Raw genomic sequence first — 7,505 nt, 5'->3', positions numbered from 1 at the left:
GCTTCACTCTGCTCTGTATTGCGCAACCCCCACTAGCACAGATGAGCTGTAAAAAGTGACTTACCCCAGTATAGATTACCCTGGTGGCAGTACCTGTAGCTACCGCAGTGCCAAACACGTTTGTGTAGCCAGGCCCTGAGCTCCATGGTGTTACTACTGGGGGAAATCTGTGTCAAAAAATTAAAAATTCTGCACACAATATTTGAAAATTCTGCAAAATTATGCATATTTAATTTGTCAAAATAGCACAATATAATTATGCCAGTTTCAATTATTTTGGTAATTTATTTCAAAATATCTGTCAGCAAGTATGTCTGTAACAATACAAAGCAATAAAGAAAAAAATATTCTGGTAATATTTTTTTATAAATAGCTTTCTTACTAGGCATGTTATGCAGAACGTTGAGTAATTCATTTAAATTAAAATACAGACCTATATTTCCTGCACCTGTCAGAGGTAGTGCAAAGGCTGGGGAAGTCAGGGGTAACGGAGGAGCTGAGGGAGGGGAAAGGAACCTAGGAGTGAACTTGGAGGGTGTTGGGTGGGAGAAGGTTTTTTTTGGGGGGATGGGATTGTTAGGGAGTTGGGAAGCCCGCCCATGCAGACCCCGGTTGACCCCAAGCCTCTCCCATTCAGTTAGGCACATCTGCCCCGTCCCCGCACTCCCCATAGCCATGGGTCTTTGCAGCCCCGCCCCCCCCATCTCCAGGGTCAGTGTTGTCACCCCACTAGCTCCTGAGCCCATGCCCCAGTCTGCACCCCCCAGCTATTCTGAACCCCAGTCTGTGACCCCCCAGCTGCCCTGTGTGGCCCACTCTGTCCTAGCGTGGCTCTGCGGGCAGGGTGCTGTGGTGAACTCCTGGGGGAATTCTGCAGAACTGGACAGAGAATTTTTTTTCCCCACAGAAAATACATTCTGCCCCGAAGTGCTGCCGTTCCCCCTTTTGCCCACCAGAGGCCGTTGTGCACCAGACCAGCTGGCAGCATTCATGCAGCCGGCTGTTCTGATGCCATAGCGGCCTCTGGTGGGCAAAAGCTGGAAATGCAGCACTTCTTGGGCAAAATGTCTTTTAGGCGGGAAAATACACAATTATTCGGGACACAAGAATTCTGTGCGTCCGCAGATGCGCAGAATTTCCCCAGGAGTAATGGTGTTCAGGGGCAGTGCACCTACTTCTACACCCTTTCCGGGGCTGCAGCAAACCCCAGCCTGCATGGCCAGAGGGTGCAGAGGAGGGAATGGGAGGGGCATGACACTGCTTCAGCCCTTCTTTCTGTGCATCCCTGAGGAATATGGAAGGAACACTCCCCCATTTGCAGGGACTAGTTGTGCTAGACCCTTAAATAGGCTCCTTCTGACCCCACCCCCACACTTCCCACACACACCATATACTCATGTAAGGGCCGGAAGCAATCTGACCCTAACACATTTTAACTAGCCACCGTGATGGGAGAAGAGAAGATAATTTAAGGGCAAAGAGACAAAGCAAGGGGTGGAGATCCAATAAGGGGCCAGGCTCCTTGAGCCCCCTGCTCTTTTCTTGTCTGTCCTTTCTTCCTGCCCTTGTTTCATACTTGCTTTCATGCTCAGTTTGGAGATGTCAGTCTGTTTCTCAAATTCCTTCCTCAGGTCAGAGAAGCTGAAATACAAATGTGGTATTCTGGTGAAGCAAATATTGAGCAAGCACTTAAATAAGCAGCCAAAGGAGCAGCGGTGGGACTATACAGGACAAGTATCAGAGGGGTAGCCGTGTTAGTCTGGATCTGTAAAAGCAGCAAAGAATCCTGTGGCACCTTATAGACTAACAGACGTTTTGGAGCATGAGCTTTCGTGGGTGAATACCCACTTCGTCGAAAGCTCATGCTCCAAAACGTCTGTTAGTCTATAAGGTGCCACAGGATTCTTTGCTGCTTATACAGGACAGAGAGTGGAAGTATTCAAAACTCTTTATGCACCTAACATGGCTGGTTCAGGGATATTGAACCCAAACCTGCTACAGTGTGAGGTGAGGGACAAAGGACCAGATTTTTAAAGGTGCTTAAAGATCCAGAGCGGCACCTAGGCCAGATCCTCAAAGATATTTAGGTGCTGAACCTACATTGCTTTCAATTGGAGTTAGTCACCTAAATGCCTTTGAGGATCTGGGCCATAGTGGGATTTCCAAAAGCACCTCCAAGGTGTCCTCTAAGCACCTATCTGCATCTTTAGGCACTTTAATACCTTTAAATGTTTGGCCCTAAATGATTTACTTAGGAGGGAGGAATAGCTCAGTAGTTTGAGCATTGGCCTACTAAACCCAGGGTTATGAGTTCAATCCTTGAGGGGGCCACTTAGGAATCTAAGACAAAAATTGGTCCTGCCTAGTGAAGGCAGGGGGCTGGACTCAATGACCTTTCAAGGTCTCTTCCAGTTCTAGGAGATTGGTACATCTCCAATCATTTTTTTTTTTTACTTGTCTCTCCTTATCCAGGTGATTCTCTGCCAAAAGTTTCTAGAGAAAAAGAGACTACTTTTTCCCCATCTTCTCTACTTCTTGCAGGAAATCTTGGCACCAGCTGTCCATCTTAACAAGAACTGATTTTGCCATCTCTATCTCATTGATTTTTACCGCTCTCCTGAGCACAGGAAACAGGGAAGAAATAACGTTCTGGGTAGTTATTGCATGCTATACAGGGAAGAAATATGTCAGTATGGTTAGTTCATGCTAAAATCAATTTCATTGCATGGAGAATTAGGCAAATGTCTCCAGATGTTAATGAGAATTGAGGTGTTAACTGCATTGTCTTTCTTTGCAAATTCAGTCAACTGTGCAATGAAGATTGCTTGGGACTGCTATGTAGACAGAGATGGCGTAACAGCACTGTATGTATGTCTATTATATAATTTCCATGATAAAGCCAGGGAATTTCATACAAAAGGCAAGGCCAGAACAGCCTATATTTTCAGAAGGCCAATGAATTGCAGGTGACTAACAACCTAATTTCATCTACAGATCAGATGATCATCCAAGTGCTAATGTTTGCTGCTCCATCCCCCCCTCTGTCGCTCACTCTTCCCCACCCTCACACACTTACAACAGGTTGGGGCAGGAGGCAGTGGCGTAGCCAGACTTTCAGTGTAGGGAGAGCAAAAAACATAAAAAAGGCGCCCCCCCTTGGCTCCTCCTCTGGCCACGCCCCCTTGACTCCTCCTCTGGCCACGCCCCCAGACCAATTCTCCCCCCCGCCCCCCCCCGCTCACCTTCCCTCCTGCACTGCCGCCTGTCCCCGGCTCCTGTCCCAGCGCTGAGCTGCACGGGCCGGCAGGCGCAGCTTCCGCACCGGCCTGCAGCCCCGCGGCTCCTCTGGCTGTGTGGTTGGCAGCGCTGGCCGGCAGGCGCCGCTTCCATGCCTGCCGGCCTGAGGGGAAGCAGCTGCTTCCACTGAACCCCACCAGCTACGCTACTGGCAGGAGGTTGGAGTTCGGGAGGGGGTGCGGGCTCCAGGCTGAGCCTGGGACAGGGGTTTGGGGTTCAGGAGGGGATGAGGGGTACAAGCACTGGGAGGGAGTTTGGGTGCAGGAGAGGGCTCTGGGCTGGGGCAGAGTGTTGGGGTGCAGGAGGGAGTATGGGGTGCTGGTTCTAGGAGGGGGGTCAGGGCTGGGGGTTTGGTTGCTGTGGGCTCCCGCAAGGCAGCACTTACCTTGGGTGGCTCCCAGGCAGTGACGCAGTGGGGCTAAGGCAGGCTCCCGGCCTGCCCCAGCCCCACACCGCTCCCAGAAGGGGTCAACGCACCCCCGCGGCCCCGTGGGGGACACATGGCCACACGCTGTCCCTCTCTGCAGGCACAGCAGAGGCAGTGCTTGCAGGCAGGAGCAGCATCCAGAGACCCCTGCTCCCTCTCCCGCTGGCCCATGGGGGGCGTGCTGGTGGCTTCTGGGAGAGGCGTGGGGCCAGGGCAGGCAGGGACCCTGCCTTGGCGGCAGAGGCAGCCCCACTACACCGCTGGAGATTGTGATGAACTGGTTGGTGACCACTGCTCTAAGCAGATGGGACAGAGTTTTCCCATTGGCTTAATAACTCCACCTCAGCGAGAGGTGGTAGCCATGGTGGCAGAAGCTCTCCCCCCAGCCCCGACATAGCACTGGCTACACAGAGGGTTAAGGTCGGTATAACTACGTCACTCAGGGATGTGGACTTTTCACACCCCTGAGCAACGTAGTTATACTGAAGTAAGCATGTCGTGTAGACCTAACCTAAGTGAGCCAGATTGCTCCCTGTTTAATGATCTGTCTTCTTCATTATTTACCACTCCCTCAATCTTTGTGTCATCTGCAAACTTTATGAGTAATGATTTTATGTTTTCTTCCAGGTCATTAATAAAAATGTCAAATAACATAGGGCCAGGAACCAATCCCTGCAACACCCCACTAGAAACAAACCTGTTTGATGATGATTCCCCCTTTACAATTACATTTTAATACCCATCAGTTAGCTAGTGTTTAATGATTTAATATCTACCATGTTGATTTTGTTTGTCTAGTTTCGTAATCAAAATGCCATGCAGTACCAAGTCAAATGCCTTACAGAGGTCTAATTATATTACAGCAACACTCTTTTATCAGCCAAACTTGTGGTCTTATCAAAAAAAGATCTCAAGTTAGTTTGACAAGATCTAGTTTTCATAGACCCATGCTGCTTGGCATTAATTATATTAACCTCTTTTAGTTCTTTATGAAGTCCTGTATCACCCATTCCACTATTTTCTCCAGGAGTGATGTCAGATTGACAGCCTATAATTATCTGGGTCATCCCATTTACCTTTTTAAAATATTGGCACATTAGCTTTCTTCCTGTCCTTTGGCGATTCCTCATTGTGCCAAGACGTATTGAAAATCAACATTAATGGTCCAGTGAGCTCATTGGCCAGTTCTTTTAAAATTCTTGGATGCAAATTAGCTGGACTGGCTGATTTAAAAATATCTATCTTTAGTAGCTGCTGTTTAATAGCCTCTTGAGCTACTGTTGGAATGAAAAGTATTTCTGCACTGTATAGGAATAATATTATTATTTATTACTTGTATTACCATAGCACCTAACAGAGATGGACCAGGACCCCATGTGCGAGGTGCTACACAAACACGGAACAAAAAAAAGGTGGTTCCTGCCCCCAAAGAGTTTGTAAGTTAAATAATACATCAGCTGGCTTCTTCCCGAATACAGAACCAAAATATTTATTGAACATTTTTGCCTTTTATACATTATTGTTGGCAATTCTATCATTTCCAGCTAGTAACTGACCAATACTATTGTTAAGATTAACTTTGGTCCTAATATACTAAAAATCTTCTTATTGTCTCCATGTGTCCTTTTGTTTCCATTACCAATTTTCTACAATTCCTAGCTTTTAAATTATATTAATTGCTATTAGCATCCCTCTATGTATTTACTTATTTATTTATTTATTTATTTTAATAGCTGCTTTCACTTCCCCTATAAGGCAGGTTGGCTTTTTAACTAGTGTATCCTTCTTTCTTCATTGTGGGAGCATGGATTGGCTCTGCATATTTAAAGGGCCAGCCTCGGAAAGGCACGATGGGAGGAAAAATGCTCCTGTAAGAGAGTGACCCTGCTCTGGAAAGAGTTAGCAGAAAGCAGCAAGTCACCAAGGAAGGTGTCCTAGGGAAGAGGTTCCTTTGGTGCTGTGCCTGTCATCACTCTCTCCCAGGGAGTGTAGGGGGAATGACACTTCAAAAATGGGAGGAGTTGTGGAGGGGACAGTCTCACCTACATGATTTCTGGGGACTGGGACTGATCCCGCTGAAATGTAACAGAGCAGGAGCAGAAGCTGACCCCGGGGGCTTTAGAGACCCCTGAAGCTTCTAATAAACATTGGGGAAGGAAACCTACTCAGCAAGGTCAGGCTCCACTCATAACTCTCCTGTAAGGGCTTTCTGACCAGGCTCCAGCAGAGCCCACTGGTGAAGCAAACAGCCATCTCTGCACAGGTCACCTCACCAGCCCCTGAATCTGCAAATTCTAAGAGAACAGCTGGACACAAGTTTTTCCAAGACTCTTAGGAGTGAAAGATCATGTGTCATGTGTCATTGGAAATGCAATGTCTCCTAGATTTACAGTAAAAGCTTGCAGACTTTGGATTTACATGTATGCTTTGCACAGTTATCTCCTTTTTTGTCTGATTGTGAGTGGTTCCTCTCCCCCACAACTTCCTCAAAAATATTTAAATGTTTATATTGCATCCATTAATGTTTTGCAGTATCTTTCTAGCTGCTGTAACTTATTGTAGCCTGGCTTGCCTAGACACACTGTATGACCAAAACATCAACACAGCATTGGTGCTGGAACTAAGGGTGCTGCCACAACCCCTGGCTTGATGTGGTTTCCATTATATAGTGGGTTTACAATTTGGTTCAATTGCTCTCAGCCCCTCACCCCCACATACAAATTTTTTCAGCACCCCTGTCACACAGAGCTGATTTTCTCTTTCTTTCTTTTAGTGGGAGCTCTGAGTTTGCACTAATAGGGTCTGTAGGTTATTGATGAATAGACTGAAAATGCTAGGGCTGAGCTTAGTATTTTGTTAGCATATTGTTTATGGTATTTGATAGACTAGGATCTAGATTTAATTATGTTACCCCCTAATTCCTCTTGATCTGAAGTTCAGTCCGGGGAGAAGGCAAATGGAACTGACACACTTTTAACTGGCAGGCAAAGATCTTCCCGTTTTGCTCATTGATCATTTCATGAGACTCACACAACACGCGTTCACGTATAAAACGGGACAGGTCTGTTCGTGTTTTGTTTTTTTTAGCGCTGCAAAATGTTGCCAGTTCAGCCCCCGCGGGTGTCCGTGCCTGGATACGAGGGAGCCAAGATAATGAGCTCGTTTCGTTGGCCCCATAGCTGGAAAGCGCCCGGATCGCAGGAAAAAAAGTTTTTAAGGGGCTGTGCCCGGTACTGCGCTCTGTCGCCGCTGCACTGAACCACGCCAAGCACTCAAGGCCCGTGCAAGGAGCAGAGCGTGCAGGGAACAAGCACAACTTCTTTGTCTTTGCCACATCAGCAGGTGGGTGGGATCGGGCAGATCACGACACCCGGGCATCTCGCTAAGTAGGCGAGTCACCCTGGGGGCGACCTGTGCCCGCGCAAAAATTCTTCTCACATTAGCAGTGAGGACCCGGGCGTCACCCCGGATCGTTATTTTCCTTACTCATAAGTTTAAGGCATAACGAGAAAGTGGAGCAGCTAGAGGGGGGAGCCGACACGGATACTATTTCAGTCAGGGTGAGCAAGGCTGCAGTTCCACCCCGGATTCAGATCAAGCCAGGCCGCGGTTCCAGACCCTCCTGACGCTTCCACCCGTGTCTCTTTTCAGCGTGAGCTTTGTTTTCGGGGTAGAAATCGTCCAGGGTAATCGCCGTCGCGTATGCAAATATGGGGTCTTCGGACGCACAGGATTGTGGGAACCGCGCGCCTTTCCTTCTCGTCCTCTTTGCGGCGCGCGC

General features: G+C 47.9%; 1 non-coding gene across 1 annotated transcript; it reads right to left on the bottom strand.

Annotated features, from left to right (window-relative positions):
- Positions 1-7,077: 7,077 nt before the first annotated feature.
- LOC120396169 lies at positions 7,078-7,227 on the bottom strand. Its single transcript, XR_005593031.1, has one exon. It is a non-coding gene; the product is annotated as a U12 minor spliceosomal RNA (small nuclear RNA).
- Positions 7,228-7,505: the final 278 nt, after the last annotated feature.

The sequence above is a fragment of the Mauremys reevesii genome, linkage group 1, assembly GCF_016161935.1.
Source record: "Mauremys reevesii isolate NIE-2019 linkage group 1, ASM1616193v1, whole genome shotgun sequence".
Lineage (NCBI taxonomy): Eukaryota > Metazoa > Chordata > Testudines > Geoemydidae > Mauremys > Mauremys reevesii.
Note: the sequence above shows the minus strand (reverse complement) of the source record. Positions and strands in the feature narration are given on the sequence as shown.